Source organism: Triticum aestivum, chromosome 2B (assembly GCF_018294505.1).
Source record: "Triticum aestivum cultivar Chinese Spring chromosome 2B, IWGSC CS RefSeq v2.1, whole genome shotgun sequence".
In the NCBI taxonomy this organism is placed as follows: Eukaryota; Viridiplantae; Streptophyta; class Magnoliopsida; order Poales; family Poaceae; genus Triticum; species Triticum aestivum.
Window position 1 is genome coordinate 31,135,212 of NC_057798.1, and position 16,167 is coordinate 31,151,378.

The following is a 16,167-nucleotide window of genomic DNA, read 5'->3' on the forward strand; positions in this document are numbered from 1 at the left end:
TGAACTGACCCTCGTAATTTCCTTCCTTTTCTGCCATATGGCTCGCCCGAACTTCACTGCACGCGGAGTCAAAACGGAACGGAGCTGCACGCAAAAAGACTGCAAGTGCACTAGCACGAAACCGCATCATGTGTGTGCTCGAGCTGTACACGGCGGGATGGACCCCTGCAGGAACTGCATGCTCACTCAAAGCGGCAGAAAAAGACAGGGAGGCAAGGTTTCAGCGGCCACCACGTGCTTGGGACGGCGACGAGCGGAGATGGTGCGGGCCAGAGCCAGCGATGGGGTTCCTCCGCGCCGTCAACCACGACGAGGAAATCGTCATGCCATGGGCATACACGAGCTGCCTCGCTGCCCCAATAGTACTGCACGCACGCGCATGCTGAACTACATGGTCGTGCTACCAGACCATGGACCCACGGCAGAGTTGTGTCGCCGCCATCTACACGCTCTCGGATGTCGGACTGCATGGTTGTGTTGTCCCTCCATGGATCCATGGCAGAGAGGTCCTCACGCTCGATGCAGAAGGGATGGTGTCAGAGATGGACGATTGGGCTCTAGAGGCGGCATGGGGATGCCGGACCCACGGAATTCGAGGCGGAGTAAAGGGCGCTGGGGGCGCCGGAGTAGAGCGGGTCGCCAGATCTCACCGGGGAATTCGGGCAAGGTGCGGCACGGGCGAGATCAAGTAGGTGACTGACGACGGTGCCACTTTGCCGAGACGGCACGGTGGGCGGTGGTGTGGAGGGGCGTGGCGGACTGTGCGTATGTGGGGTGGCGAGGGGTAGCCTCAGATCCAGCATAGGAGAGGACGGGGGCGGCGCGGGAGGGCGTGTCCGCCTTGGATCTGGTGTAGGGGAGGGCGAGGGCGGCACAGGAGGGCGCGTAGTCTCCAGCAGACCAGCACCATCGCTGAGCCGCGCCTCCTCGATCTGGCGCTGGGCAGGAGGCTCGTAGCCAGAGAGGGGCGGCGCGGTGGGAAGGAGGTGGGGCTCTTCGGAGGAGAAGAATGAGTGGCGTCGGCGAGGGTAGGTGTAGGTTAAAGGCCGGCCAGCGTGGCGCTGGTGGCTGTCGGCGATGGTGGTAGAAGGTGAGGAGGATTTGGGGTTGGTCTGGTGCAAGGTGTGAGGGGCGGTGCAGGGAGGGAGGTGGTTTGATGGGTAAGGAGATGGGAGACAGAGGTGGGGGAGGTGCGTGTCGTGGGCACGAGTGTGGGAGCGTGGGAGGAGTGGGGGTGGGTTTCGGGCTGGGGTTGACCTGGCCTTTTTTTCATTTTTCGTGTCGTTGTGGTCCGGTGGCTGCGGGGTTCGAGAGTATTAGTAGAATAAGGTTCGGGTGTGCAGAATAAGGTCTTAAGGGGTGTTATCATAATAGACTCACCCTATGTGTGTGTATATATATATAGTGACACTATTCAAATCCTCGGATTAGAATAACTATTTGGATCACGACGCGCCCTATATAGGCGCTGACGGGCCCTCCCGAACTACCGAACCGGTCCACCCACCCCCGACCACTCCCCCACGATCCCCACCAGCCCATCCTCACCGGATCCCCACCTTCCTTGCCAACTCTAGCCCGGTCGCCTCCCTCGGGACCCCGTCGCGCCTCCCGCCGCCAGCCACCCCGACCCCCATGTTTCCCACCTGCCCACCCCATAGGTCGTCGCCCTCCCGCAACTATCTGGTGCCGGTGACGCGCGCCGCCCCCGACCATGATCTCATGCCTCCGCCGTCCCCCACCAGGATCCAACTATGGCGGCGGCATCTCCTCTGCTTCAACCATGGAGGCCGCTTCCCCCTGCTTCAAACGCAGCGACGACCCTCCCACTGCGCGTTCCACCAGCAACCACTGTCAGGCTGCCTTATTCTGTGCAGCGGTGGTGCATCCCCTACTCCCAGATCTAGGCGTGGGCCCCAACCCCTTCTACCACAGGATCCCGGCCTCGCCGGTGGGCGACGGCGCTGTCCACAGCCCGTGGCTCATACCCCCAGAGCCGTTGAGGCTTAGGTCCCTCATCCTACATCCCTCCCTCAAAAACGTCGCCCCGACCTTCTTTCACAGAGCCAGCGGCGGCTCTGCCTTCCTGCAGTTGCCCGTGCTCCTCCATCGATGTTCACGCGGTCATCCGCTGCACCGCCAACATCCTCTCTTCGGCCAACCTGCAGCTGGGGGAGGTCTCGAACTGCAGCTGGAGGAGGTCTCGACCTGCAGGTATGTATGGCTGAAAACACTAGTAGAAAACAGGGCTTTGGTCCAGGCCGGGTTAGCCCATAAGTCCCGGTTCAGTCATGAACCGGGACTAATGTGAGCATTGGTCCCGGTTCATGCGGCAAAGGCATTAGTCCCGGTTCAAATGGGACCTTTTGGTCCCGGTTGGTGCCACGAACCGGTACTAATGGGTGCGATGCCCATTAGTACCGGTTCGTGGCACGAATCGGTACTAAAGGTTAGACCTTTAGTACCGGTTCGTGCCACGAACCGGTACTAATGGATTTGAGGCATTAGTACCGGTTCGTGCCACAAACCGGTACTAAAGGTCTCATTTTCAAACAGTACCCCCCCCCCGGATCGCCTTTTCAGTTTTGTAAAAAGCAAAAGAAAATGATAAAAACTTCAAAAATTAAAATCCTTCGAGATGTAGTTATGTTACTACATCTACTAGTTAGGAAAATATAAAAACTTAAATTTGGACATGTTTTGCAAAAAGTGTAGGGAAAATGTAAAACGGCTATAAATTTTGCATACTATGTCAGAAAAAACGTATAATATATCAAAATGTTCAGCACGAAAATCCGCATCCAATTTTGACCGCCTATGGCCTGTTTGCAAATTTTTAGAATCCTCAAATTCTAAAAGGAAAAAAAGTTATGCTCAAATTTCAGTTTTTTTGATTTTTTTTAATTTTTGTTAAATTTGGTCAAACTATGGTCAAACTACTTATTCAAGAAGTATTAGTGTTACTAAATAATTATTCAAAAACATTAGTGTTACTAAATAATTATTTTAGTTTTTTTGAATTTTGGTCAAATCTGGTCAAACTGTAGTCAAACAATGGTCAAACTACTTATTCAAGAAATATTAGTGTTACTAAATAATTATTTCAGTGTTTTTGAATTTTGGTCAAATCTGTTCAAACTGTGGTCAAACTGTGGTCAAACTACTTATTTAAGAAATATTGGTGTTACTAAATAATTATTGCTTTTTAGAACAGTAATTTCAAACTCAAACAGTGAAATGTGTGACTTCATGCTCAAGCTAAATCCCTGAGGGTTAATAGGATTGACATCTTAGTATTGTCAGGAAAACAACAAGTGCAGACTTGGAAACGAGGGAGAATAGAACTCGGAAGTTAAGCGTGCTCAGGCTGGAGTAGTGAGATGGGTGACCGTCCGGGAAGTTAGATGATTTGGAATGATGAGGGGTGATTAGAGATTAGAGGTTAAATTGAGCAGTGATGAGGGTGATTAGAGATTAGAGGTTAAAATAATTCAGAAATTTGAAAATAAAAAAAAATAAAAAAAATTCAATTTTTTATTATAAAATTTCCTTTAGTCCCGGTTCGTGTAAGAACCGAGAATAAAGGGGGAGGCTTTAGTAAGACCCTTTAGTCCCGGTTCCAGAACCGGGACTAGGCCCTTATGAACGGGGACAATAGGCCCTATTTGTACTAGTGAAAGCTTGAACCTTACTGTGAATACTTGGTCTTCTACAAACAGTTGGGATTACAAGTATACATGCAGTCGCAAATTGTCATCAATGGTGGTGTCTTATTTCAGGCGACGATCTTACTAAAAGATCGAGATGAGCTCAAGCAAGTATACCTCGTTGAATGACCCAACCACGTTAAACAACATGAAATAGGCGAGAGAGAGACAATCTGGGTTACATACAATGTATGTTAGCTCTGCAGAGAAAATATATGTTCGTATTCTTGCACCGTTGTGCTAGCTAACACAACTTATTATTCAGTGATTTGCACAAACACTTCACCTGGAGGTATCGACTGTAGCTTGTCGCGTCTGCCGCTGCCGCCGAGGTCCACCACATACAACCGACGCTGTAGCAACCACCCCCCACCATTGTCTATTGCCGATCCATGCAACCACGTCGAGCCGCCCACTGGACGTCGGCACAGAGGCAGGGCCATGCCGAGGGAGCTCGAGCTCCAGCACCCACAGCCGGTTCCCCTGCAGGTTGTACACCCCACCAACCACACCATCTTCTTCTCCTTGTCTATTCTCTTGCCTCTTTGCTTCTGTAGTTCTAGATGTTTTAAAAAGGTTGGTATTTTTGCTCTCTGTAATGTTCAAAAATTTGGTACTGTAATTTTTTCGGATCTGCAAAGATGTAATCTCGGCAAGGTTGGACTATGTTAAAGTAAGATATTACCAACCAAGAAAAAAGAGAAATTTGGGTCTATGATTTCCCACTATATTTGCCCCAACTTGTGTGCTGATTTCATTTGAAAAATCTAGAAGTTCAATGATATAAAATATATAAGTTCTGACTCCACAAGATGTATGTTTGGAGAATAAAAACAATAGTTAAATGTACCCACCTCCAGAGTAAAAAAGAACATATAAATTTGCATTACGGAGTTACAAAAATTCAGAGCCAAAAACATATAAAAGTTCATAGAAGGCAGTGCTAAAAACGTTCAAAAAATTTCCCTTTGTTTCAGGTTGCAGCAGAAAAACAAAAAGCAGAAGTTTAAAGATGAAATTTGAAGAAGGAAATATGCAACAATCAAAGAAGTCGCAGTCTTATTACAGAGAAGGAGAACGCCTTGCGATCCAGCCGAGTTGATTCCTGCCATCGGCACTGCATAATTATCACTGGATGTCCATGGCCACATGTCCATGGCCACCGGTGCTGGATAACTAGCATTGAACGACTTGCAATCTAGAAGAAAGTTGCGCCCCTGTGGAGATCTATAACATTGTGCAGTTGGTCGTGATGTCTCCTAGAGCTTAAATTTTATGACCCTGATGCATTTTCTTCTTTTTTGATGTTCCATTTGATGCATAAATTATCACTGGATGCCCATGGCGTGTGCACGGTATGTGATTGTGTTAGTTCCCGACGGGTTCCATCATGTACTAAATGGTGATGGATAGAGAGATCCATTATTCATTTGTATAGAAGTTCAAATTTAAATAAAATAGAGGTTCAATGTTTATGAAAGCTACTTTAGTAATTCTTTATTAAAAGTGTACTGGCGTTGCAGGTGGCAGCCGCGGCATTTGTCTGTGTGTGAATAAAATGGAGCAGTTCAAGTTAAAATAATGGAAAAAAATTCTTGTATTTGTGTGTGTGAATAAAATGGAGAAGTTCAAGTTAAAATAATGGAAAAATTGTTCCTGTTCTTTAGAGTAAAAAATGTATCATGGTTGGTTTCCCAAATTAGTTGCTCTCTAAGGCACATTATGTTGTTGCTTTCCTTCTCCTTCGTGAAAATGCTACAAAAAAGACAGAGCATAGAAGTTAAAAATTGAGCGTAGAAGTAAAAGATTAAAAGCAAAAAACAAGCACGTATTTCTTGAAGACAAAAAAAAGGTTGATGCGAAGTTCATATTCTCTTCCGCGGATAGTTCCATATGTTTGCTTATGGCAAAACACACACATTGGGTATCCAAAAATAAAGAGGCAAACATACAAAAAGAATCTGTGAAGTTCCAATTTTGAAAATAGAGAAGTCTGAAGTTTATTAAAAAAGAACAAAATCTATTTGTTTCTAAAAAATAAAATAAAATGTTCAGGTTTAAATACCACAATAGTTGGATGTTCATTAAAATAATCCTAGCAAAATAAAAACTACGAAGTTCAATTTGAAATAATAGAATAGTTTGATGTATATTAAAACATTAGATTTTTCACATTATTAAAAGAATAAAACAAAGAAGTTCAAACTAAAATAACGGAGTAGTTCAATGTATATATAAAAAACTCAGATTTTCCTCATTACTAAAACAATAAACCTAAGAAGTTCAATTTAAAATAGTAGAGTGGTTTGATGTTTTTTACAAAATTCAGAATTCTCCCATAAGTAAAGAATAAACCAAGAAATTCAATTTATAATTATAGAGTAGTTCAAAATTCAAATAACTCAGTTTTCTATACATAAGCTTTCCCGTGTGGCCACCGTGCACCTCAGGGCGCCGAATATGGTAAGATCCACTAAAAAATTCCTATTTAACCATTGAGTATTTGGAAAAGTTTCTACATGGGGAAGGAGCGGATTAGCAGTAGCTTTCCAACGCCATCTCATTTGCCTCATTTCGATAAACAGTTTAGAAATAGACACGAAAATACGATTCACTTTTTTTGTATAAAGAAAAAGAAAAATAGTTTTAAAACCGCTCTTAAACCGTGTACATTTTGCCAAAAATTTAACTTGGGTCATGATACTTGTGTCCATAGCTTTCCAACAGTATATCGCAAGCCCCATTAGGGCAATGTTTGCGGAAGTTCAACCTAGCACTTTGGAAAGTTCAATTGCTACTGATGCAGCAGGTTATGTAGTTATCAGAATATTATTCTCATCACACGCTCGTCACGACCCAAGAGCAAATCCTCCAATGAGCAATATTCATATTTAAAACGGGCATTTAGTTGCTAAAAACCATTTCCAAATTACACTTATATCACACAAAATACGATTGCCTGAATAATTCGCGTCGGGAGACACGATTGCGAAGATAGCCCGAAGGTCGGGTTCCTACAGAGGGAAGCTCAGGTTGTATAACACAGGAAGTTCATGATTTTTCCCATTACTAAAAGAAATAAAACCACGAAGTCCAAATTAAAAAGATGGAGAAGTTCGATGATTATAGAAAACTCAGATTTTCCTCGTTATTAAAGAATGGAAACAAGAAGTTCAAAATTTAAAAAATAGAGTGCTTCAAAATTTCATAAAAAAGATTAAGAAAAAACCCAGAAAGTTCATATTAAAAAGGCAGAGAAGTTCGATGATTATAGAAAACTCAGATTTTCCTCGTTATTAAAGAATGGAAACAAGAAGTTCAAAAATAAAATAACAAGAATTTAAACTTTTAAAAATAGAGCGCTTCAAAATTTCACAAAAGAGATTAAGAAATAAAACTTCGAAGTCCATATTAAAAAGATGGAGAAGATCGATGATTATAGAAAACTCAGATTTTCCTCGTTATTAAAGAATGGAAACAAGAAGTTCAAAAATTAAATAATAAGAAGTTCAACTTTTAAAAATAGAGGGATTCAAAATTCATAAAAAAAGATTGAGAAATTCAGATTAAAATTCGTAAAAAATCAGATATTTTCACGTAACCGAGAGAAGTTCAGATTGATAACTGCCAGAATTTCACGTACTACAGGGTGTGCATTTTGTATTAAAAAGAATGAAAATGCAAAGCATAAAGTTTTGTTGCTAGGAGTTCAAGTGCTCGACTCGAGAAAGTTCAAAAATTCTTGTGTGGGAGAGGTTGAACAAAAATACGTGATAGAAGTTCAAGGTGAAAACAACGAGAAGTTCAACTACTGCAAGGAATGCATTTCAAATGAGAATAAAAGTATAGAAAATTAAAAGCTTAAAACGTTTGTTAAAAGAAGTTCAAGTGCTCTGCCCGGGGAAGTTCAAAAATTCTTACGAGAGAGGCTCATCTTGTATTTCCATGTTCGATTTTTTCCGTATAAAAATCGAATACAATTCTTTACTCAAAATATAAAAAGGTGAAGTTCAAATTGAAATAACATAGAAGCTCGGAGTTTATTAAAACCTAAGATTTACCTTTTCAAAAAATAAAAAGCACAACGCCATTTTTTGGACTTTTGAAAACAATCTCATAAACGTAAAAATGGTTGCTAAAAGTTCAAGTGCTCGGCGAGAGAAAGTTCAAAAATTCTTATGAGAGAGGTTCACCGTGTATTTAGATGTCCAAAATACATAAAAAAATATGTTGCTTTTTGTGTTTTAAAATAATTCTCTCAAACCAGAGAGAAGTTCAAAGTGATGACAACGGGAAGTTCACGTACTATATGGTGTGTATTTCATATAAAAAATACAATAAAGTGAAACAAAGTGAAACAAAGTGAAGTTGAAACAGACATGCCCAAGAAGTTCAACTACTTCACGCAGTGCAAAAAATAGCATGTCAAAAAACAGCACCTCGAAAATTAGAGTGAAGGTCAAACAGACATGCCCGAGAAGTTCAACTACTTCACGCAATGCATTTCCATTCACGATGAAGGCAGAAATCATGATCTTGTCGTTTTCTAATTTACTTCAAAATGGCAGGAATATCATTTGTGTAAGTTCAAGTCCTCGGTCGGAGAAAGTTAAAAAAATGTTGTGAGAGAGGTTTGTACAAAAAGAATATCATTTGTAAAACACTGACGAAAATAGATGGGAAAATTACAAACAAAAATAAGTCACAGAAGTCCAACGTGAAAACAGCAGGAAGTTCAACTACTACACTGAATGAATTTCACAAGAAAACTTTTAAAACCGTCGCGAGTATGAAAAAATGATCAACGCGGAAAAGTTGTGTGTTTATAACACATTTCCATCGGTATATCATTTGCTTAATTCCGGTGAGTAGATGAAGAGCTACGAGAAAAACAAATCATGTGAAAAACAGAGTGAAGTTCAGGCAGAAATGCCACAAAAGTTCAAGTACTTCACGCAATGCATTTTCGACGAATCTGTTTCGCGATAAAGGCAGAACGAGTGATCTCGTCGTTTCTGAAATTACTTGAAAATGGCTAGGATTCAGAGAAAACCATCAACATGAAAAAGTTTCACATTTTTCATAGCTTTTCAACAGTATATTATTTGCCCATTTCCGATGAAGTTTGTAGAAATTACAGCGAAAATACATTTTTAGCCATTTTCATAATCAACGTAAAACCGTAATGAATTTGGAGAACCAATATATACCAAAAAGTTTTGCATTTGTTCAGGTTTTCCAACGCCATATCATTTGCTAGATTCGAACGTATGATTAAAAAATAGATCGAAAATACAAACTTGGTAGAACTTGTACCGTTTTCTCAATTACTCTTAAACCATTCAAAATTTGGAAAAACTTTCAACATGAAAAGAAAGCGCATTTTCATAAGATTTCCATCGCCATATCATTTGTCTCAATTGGATTAGGCGTTTAGAAATGGCATCAAAAATACGAACTCGGTTGTTTGGTTTGCGAAATTTTACGATTTTCCACATTACTCTTTAACCATTGGGAATTAGAAAAAACTTTCAGCATGTGGAAGGAGCGGTTTTACCACATCTTTCCAACACCATATTATTTGCCTCATTCCAATAAACGATTTAGAAATGCGACTGAAATTACGATTCATGTTTTTGTGTGAAGAAAAAATGGTTTTCAAAACTGCTCTTAAACCACTTACATTTTGCCAAAATTTTAAGCTGGGTCATGATACTGGTGTCCATAGCTTTCCAACGGTATATCGCAAGCCCCATTTGGGCAATGTTGATGGAAGTTCAACCTAGCACTAGGGGAAGTTCAGGTCGAACATCTCAGGCAGTAAAATTGCAAAAAACGCAATTTCATCACGACCCGAGAGCAAAATCCGCCAGCGAGCGAGATTTCTATTTAAAACTGGTATTTAGTTGCTAAAAATGTTTCTAGATTACAGTAACATCATATAGAACACTACTGACCAGAATAATTCGCGGGGGAAGCCACAGTTGCAAAGATAGCCCGAAGGTCGGGTTCGTACAGAGGGAAGTTCAAGCGCGTGTACAAACAAAAAAAAGTCACGGAAGTTCTACGTCAAAACAGCATGAAGTTCAACTACTACGCTGAATGAATTTCAGATGAAAAACTTTTAAAATCGTTGCGAGTATGAAAAAATGATCAACACGGAAAAGTTATGTGTTTACAGCAGCTTTCCATCGGTATATCACTTGCCCAATTCTGATGAGTGGATGGAGAGCTAGGAGCAGTGAATAGAGATATACGAGCAAAAAAAAGCACGTGAAAAACAGAGTGAAGTTCAAGTACACGTGCCGAGAAGTTCAGGTTCTTCACGCGGTGCATTTTCGAAGAATCCGTTTCGCGATAAAGGCAGAACGAATGATCTCGCCATTTTCGCAATTACTTGAAAACGGCTAGGAATCAGAGAAAACCAGCAACATGAAAAAGTTTCGCATTTTACATAGCTATTCAGCGGTATATTATTTGCCCCATTCCGATAAAGTATGTAGAAAGTATGCCAAAAATATGTTTTTAGCCATTTTCTAGTTTGACTTAAAACTGTGAGTAATTAGGAGAGACAATATATACGAAAAAGTTTCGCATTTGCTCAAGCTTTCCAACGCCATATCATTTGTTGCATTCTGCCATACCGGTAAAAAATTAGCTCGAATATACGAACTCCGTGGAACTTATATAGTTTTCTAAATTACTTTTAAACCGTTCCGAATTAGAAAAACTTTTAACATGAAAAAGTAGCGCATTTTCACAAGCTTTCCAATGCCATATCATTTGCCTCAAATGGATTAGCCGTTTATAAATTACACTGAAAATACGAACTCGGCTGTTCGGTTTGCGAAATTTAACGATTTTTAAAATTACTCTTTATCCATAGGGAATTAGAGAAAACTTTCAACATGTCGAAGGAGCGGTTTTACAGCAGCTTTCCAACGCTATATTATTTACCTCATTCCGATAAACGGTTTAGAAATGCGATCAAAAATATGATTCACATTTTCTGTATGAAAAAAAAATGGTTTTCAAAACTGCTTTTAAACCGCTTACATTTTGCCAAAAATTTAACTTGGATCATGATATTAATGTCCATAGCTTTTCAACGGCATATCGCAAGCCCCATTTGGGCACTTTTTAGCTAAAGTTTAACCCAGTACTCGGGAAAGGTCAGGCGCATTATTCGGGAAGTTCATGTTGTGATAACAATATTATTCTGATCTCGTGATCAAAATAGTGTTTATGTGTGTGTGTGTCTATATATATATATATATATATATATATATATATATATATATATATATATATATATATATAGACACATACACACACGCGTGCTAAACTAAGCCTGAGCGCATTTGTCTTAGCGTACGCTCCGGTCGCTCGACGAATCGGCCAGTATATGAGCTAATTAGCCGAACCCCGCGGCCTAGTCCGTGAAAATTCTGCCGTAACAACTTACGACCAGCGTCCACCGCTTCGCCAGGGATCAAACCACTGATGACTCATTGCATGATAAACAATTACCATCCCATCCATCTTTTTAACTCCTCTCAATTAGTGAGCATGTAGTAATACGTTACTACATGTAGTAACTAGGGATCAAACTATTGATGAATCATGTAGTAATACTTTACTACATGTAGTAACTACGGATCAAATCAATTATGACTCACTACACTGCAGGATTAAGAATTACCATCCTGTCCGTCTTTTTTACTGCTGCTAATTTAGTGAGCATGTAGTAATTCGTTACTACATGTAGGAATTAGATCAAACCATTGATGACTCACACGGTAAAGAATCTACGTCCATTACCACCAGTACTATCTCTATTACTGTCACTCATTCAAACCATTGATGACTCACATGGTAAAGAATCTACGTCCATTACCACCTATGCATTCTCTATTACTGCCACTCATTAATTACCTCAGAGTCGGGATGTCGTGACCATGCATCTTAACAAAATTAAACGCGTTACTTTTTCTTGCACACAACGTTACCCTCACAAATTAGTGGTGGAGAGACCGGAGCGTATGCTAAGCATTCTGCGCGCTCGTTCACAATAGCGCCACCATACTTGGATAGATTACTACATTTTATACACCCTTTTACTAGATTTTGTATATATATACACGCTACCGGGTGTTGTTACTCACACTTTTGTTTCATACATTGTAGATAGTATCTATCATACTGAAGTGCTTATACATGTACGTAATATGTAGTATATAAAAATATTTACATAGTATATATACTATTTGTTTGATTGTATGTACCATATTTTTAGCATACTCCATTTTATGTACAAATATGTACGTATTTTACAAATACAATAAAAACTATGAGCTCACATGCAATTTTTTCATATAACTCACGTTGAAGTATCTTAGATATAACATATGAACGAACATACTAAAGTAATAATATAGTGTATATACTACCACATGACAGTACATGAGAAATGGATGTAACTACACCAGATAGTAGGCTGTATTTTCCATATATCAACTGAGCTAGGGAGGACGATGCGGAAATGAAGCGGTCATCTCAGATATATATGGAGCGCTCGAAAAACTTCAAACGCAAAACTTAAAGGCAAATTTATCATAAATTATGGCCAATTCATTTAAATTGGATTGTGTCTGTCACTTGTTATTCTATGTTTGTCCTAAGTGAAACTCGTCCAAACTTGACCTTACATGTACCAAATAATATACCAACATTTACAACATCAAATTAGTTTTATTAGATCAATCATGAAATATATGTTTACAATATCATTATTCAACCTTATACATGTTAATACATTCTTCTGAAAACATGGTCAAACTTAAAAAAGTTTGACTTCAAACAAGTTTAATTAGAATCACATTTATTTAGAAACAGAGGAAGCAATTTTCTTTATTGTACATTTTGATTTGAGTTTGTTTTATTTTTCACATGAGATAATGGAAGATCAGGGAAGATGTATCAAGTGAGGCTCCACTCTCATTTTTCACTTTTTTTTTGACAGAACTCATTTTCCACTTCTTAATTAAGCGTCAATCGCCTTGGCCAAGCTTCAGCCGTGGCCGGTCCAAAAATCTGGGATCTTATTGTTCCGTACAATGTCAATGTTAAAATTTGGAGCTCCTGTGCATGGTACGGAAGCTTCTTTTATCTTTTTTTTTACAAAAGAAGCCAGTGAATAAAGAACATATCTAGCATCCAGATACAAGGAATAAAGGGAAGAAGAAAAAAGTGGAAAAGGTGAAAAAGGAAAAGGAAAACACATGCATCCAACAAAAAGGGATAGACATCTAGTACGTACTAATTATCTCTTGCATGGGAAGGCAACAGGGATACGTGCATTTGCAGGTGTCCTAGAGTGCATAACACATGTGTACTACTACTACATGTGCACCGCGACGTCTTCACAGTTAGCACGCATCCCTGCAAACCGACGCTCAAGGAAACAATATTCTGGGAGTCCCATCCCCGTGCATGGCAGGCGGTCCGAATTGAAGTCCCCAGCAGCCAGATCGCCACCCTTGTGTAAGGTAATTGCCTTTGCTCCTTATATATAATAATCTTGGTACTACCTCCCTTGTGGTTTAATGGTGTCCTTCATATTTTGTGCTAAATTTTAACCTTAGATTTAACTAATAAAATATTGATGCATATCATCAAAAATAGTATCATTGGAAACTATGTTCAAATATGAATCGAAGGATATAATTTTTGGTCGCATGCAAAGTTTTACACAAAATACAAGGGGACTAATAAACGATGAACGAGGTAGTAGTACAACAGTCTATGAGCTAGTTTGCCCTTAATGTTCTTCTATCGGTGTTGAACTAATAATATACGTGTGACTCCAGCATAGCATCATTGTTCATTTCTTGTATGTTTGCCAACATCTTCAACTATATTGATGTTGGAATTTCACATGTGTGTTAAGCAGACCATGGGTGCTCGAAACTGCTCCGTTCAAGCAATCAAGGACTTCTCTAACCACATAGATGGGCAGTTGATGCAAGTGAACGCTCTGTTGGTGGCAAGCACCATTGTGATAGGTGTTATGGTTGGGATCGGTGCCTACGGTCAACGCTACCGTCACCATCCACTGACTGGGTTCCTCTTTGTTGGTGCCAGCACCTTGTTCCTGCCCATCCTCTCCTATGTTATCTCTACCGTTGGCAATCAAGATATCGTTGCTGTTTTCTCTGATCCAGACATCATATCAGGGTTGTGCCACACACAGGACCACATTGTCTCAGTCTTCATATGGGCTAGTGTTGTTCAGATTGCTGGCATCAACACTGCTGCAATAGTTGTTGGTGATGACAAGAAAGGCCGAAACATTACCCCTCCTGTCACGGTACTACTTGTTCAAGCCATATGGACTTCGTACCTTGCTGTTAACTTCCTAGGAAAGGATTTTGATTCACTATATCGAGGATGGTCCCTAAACAATGTGGAGCCTGGAGATGTATTGGTCCTTCTTCCACCATTTTTTCTTATCATTGCTAAACTACTTACCAAATATTATGCATGGTACAAGGCAAGAAGTTCATTAGCATTTGGGCGCAATCCTCATGTCATTGCTGGATACATGGAGCAGCTAAAAGATGAAAGCCAGCATGCCGAGCTAGCAAGTGAGCATTCCCTTCCTCCACTCATAGTTACAGGAGAGGACGCAACATTGGTACAGAAAAAGCCTCATAGTTATGGCCAATGGTTATCCAACCAAGCTGACGGGGCAAGGATAGACAACAGTGGCTTAGTAACCATTGAAAAAGTTTGGAATTTGGAGGATGACATACTTCTGAGGTCTTCAACGAAGCAACTTAAAGATTTATGCTTTTCATTTGCGTTGTTCAAGCTACTCAGGTGCCGATTTGCAAGGCATACAATCGTCGAGACTGGTTTCATGAAGGCCTATAATTTAATGCCACACGTGTTGCTCCAAGATGGTGATGATGAAAGAACATTTGGTTTGATTACATATGAGCTTTCTTTCCTTCACGATTATTATTGTTCATCTCTCACAATCTCGTATTCAAGGCATTGGTTACCCATTTTGAGCATATCAATTTCACTCCTAAGCATGGGTTGGAGCTTATTCTATATGTTGGACAAAATTATTGGCATTGCGGGGAATGCAGTAAAGGGTTATGATCCGCAAATAACCTGTCAGATGGAATGTGTTAGTTCAACCGAGAAACCTTACGGAAATTGGTATTTTGATGCAGTGCCTGTGCTTCTACTTTTAGCTCTAGTTATGCTTGCCGAGGTGCGGGACATTGCTTCTTACATCTGCTCCAACTGGACTAAAGTAGTCCTTATCTGCCAGTATGTTAGGCATGCTTCTTCTTGGAAGCAATCACCGTGGAAGAAGAAGTTGCTTGGACTTGTGTTGCGCTGCAAATGCAAGCTGCTAAATCATTGGGAGGACAGAATGGACCAGTGTTCGGTATTGGCGCTGCACCCAAAAACAACTCCAATGGGTCTTATCCAGCACCTCATCCCTCTGCGTGACAGGACTAAGGTACCCAGAGAAGTGAAGACCGCTGTCCTCAAGGCACTGAGAAGCCCCGGTTGGAGCCCAAGCAATGGAGTCGCGTCCCTGTGCACAAGGCTACATCTGCAACCACTGTCACCGTCCAGTGGCACCCAAGGTGTAGCCGATATAATGCTCGTGGCCCACATTGCCACGAGCATCCTTGAAGTAAGATCGGTGTCGCGTCAGCCTGGCTCTGCTCATGCAACTGCCGCCATGCACTTGTCACGATACTGCGCCTACTTGGTGGCCTACGCACCCGAGCTACTCCACGACGATGATCAGTGGTCCAAGAGCTTGTACAAGGCCGTCGAAAAGGATGCCAAGCGCGCACTTGTAGGCGTCAGGGGGGCGTGGAATCCTGAACGGCTTATCCAGGCATTGAGTGTTGGGTCTGAGGCGCACCACGTGCTCAAGAATGGAGCGGAGCTCGGGAAGAGGCTGGTGGAGCTAGCGGCAGACGAAGGAGAAGAGGCAGCCTGGGAGGTCCTCGTCGACTTCTGGTCCAACATGATCCTCTATGCCGCTCCGTCAGACAACGTTGACGCTCACGCCGAGGCCGTTGCGCGGGGCGGCGAGCTTATAACGCTCCTATGGGCGTTGCTCACCCACCTCGGGGTTGCCAGCCGGCCCGAGGCTGCCGCACCCGCTGCTGCCACGCCTAATGCTCCCGGTGATGTTTAACTAGTGTGTTCCAGTTTACTACTATTGGATTTTGATATTGTATTGATTGGTGTGTTGTGCTACTACTGTATGAAACATGAAAGAAATAATGTAGTAATATGTCTCTTCTCACAAGTGTAAGTCCAGACGACATTTTGATATTTACTATTAAATACTTTGAAAAGGACATATAATTTCCTGCCCCCGAACATTTTGTTGCATCGATTTGTATCTGATAAATGCATA

General features: G+C 41.2%; 1 pseudogene; it reads left to right on the forward strand.

The window, feature by feature from the left end:
- The first annotated feature begins 281 nt into the window (after window positions 1-281).
- On the forward strand, window positions 282-15,942 carry LOC123038848 (uncharacterized; annotated as a pseudogene).
- Window positions 15,943-16,167: the final 225 nt, after the last annotated feature.